Source organism: Gymnoscopelus braueri (genome assembly GCF_963280865.1).
Source record: "Gymnoscopelus braueri genome assembly, chromosome: 22".
Lineage (NCBI taxonomy): Eukaryota > Metazoa > Chordata > Actinopteri > Myctophiformes > Myctophidae > Gymnoscopelus > Gymnoscopelus braueri.
In genome coordinates, this window is record NC_137624.1 from 21,188,987 (window position 1) to 21,190,623 (window position 1,637).

General features: G+C 44.5%; 1 protein-coding gene across 1 annotated transcript in view; it reads left to right on the forward strand.

Annotated features, from left to right (window-relative positions):
• Window positions 1-279: 279 nt before the first annotated feature.
• LOC308077980 (keratin, type I cytoskeletal 18) overlaps window positions 280-1,637 on the forward strand; it is an 11,928-nt gene continuing 10,570 nt past the window's right edge. The window contains exon 1 of the mRNA XM_080419007.1: window positions 280-354. The gene's annotated coding sequence lies outside the window, so the exon portion shown is untranslated. The remainder of the gene's footprint in view (window positions 355-1,637) is intronic.

Sequence of the window (1,637 nt, forward strand, 5' to 3'; positions counted from 1 at the left end):
GAGGCGCGGCAGAACTCCCCTTTCTTCTCAACTTGAGTATTGTGTTTGTGTGCCCACCCGACTGCCCATTCTGGGTAACGTGGGGTGGGGGGCCCTAAAGGATAATTGGCCCAGAGGCCCCCTTCTGAATCTTAATCCACTTCTATTGCAGTGTTCTCGAGTAGACGTGCTTAACCTGCAGGTACCGTTGACATGCCTACTTTTGAGACATTCTGTAGCTCCTCCCTCTCCTTGCTTACCTGTATAAAGGCTCACCTGTAGCATCAGCAGCACAGAGCTGCCTGCATTCCACTGGATCCCACGTCTTCCTCTAGTTGAAGAAAACCCACTCATATACCTATACCCAGTATATACGTAAGTAAACCATTTCTTTTTTTTCGTTCTCGTTATTGATTTAATTTTACACTGAGAAAACAAGAATTTATCTTAAAAGACAATTATTACAATTGAAATATCTATGAATTTCTGAAACATCACATTCATTATTTAAACAATCATTCGGGTGATCAGATCTTTAAACTGATCGATGGCTGATCAAAAAGATCATTTCAGCAATCTATGTCATTGCATGAAATGTAATTATAATTGTGGAAGTGCAACAGGTGTACATACAATCCCAATGCTAAACAAACACAATAGCTTCTATCACTAGTACTTTCAACAAGTGTTTCATAAGCATTATTTTATACTTTGTCATACGACGATGTCGCACACCAAAAATAATCGATCTACAAGCTCATAACGTGTCGCAGATGACATGTTGTGAGCTTGTACATTGCCTATTTTCAGTGTGCGACACACACCATCGTATGACATGGAGTTGTATGACAATCAGCCTTTATTCTGTTTTGTCCTCTTGTGACTCCTGCTGAGTGTTCAAGTCATAACTGTACATCTTTTCAGCGGAACAGTTCCTTGGTGGATAGTGAGATGCTCTCGAAAAAATGACATGAAATGGATAACGAAATGAAAGACCATTTCCTGAGGGACAATGTGCTTCCTTGTGTCCCTGGAATTCTGTCTAAATATTTTCCTGATCATTTTCCCAAGTCCTCCAATCTCTCATCTGAACAAGGACTGCCTGTCTCTTGCCTGGGTCCTTTGTAGTATTGTGGGAAAGCAGTGTTGTGTGAGGATCAGGTGACAGCGACAGAGAGGTTCCCTTGACCACTAATCTCCCACTGAAACCCTGCTGACACACACACACACACACACACACACACACACACACACACACACACACACGCGCGCATGCACGCACGCACGCACGCACACACACACACACACACACACACACACACACACACACACACACACACACACACACACACACGCACACGCACACGCGCATGCATGCGCACACGCACACGCACACACACCTGCACGCATGCACGCACACACTTTCACACACACACACACACACACACACACACACACACACACACACACACACACACACACACACACACACACACACACACACACACACACACACACACACACACACATGCTGTAACATGCACACTCACAGACACAGAGTCCCTGTCCTACTGGTGGTCAGGTCACCTAGACCCTCCTTTTAAATACCCAATTTAATTTGAACTGGCAATCCTCTACTTTGAACCCAAGCTAACCTA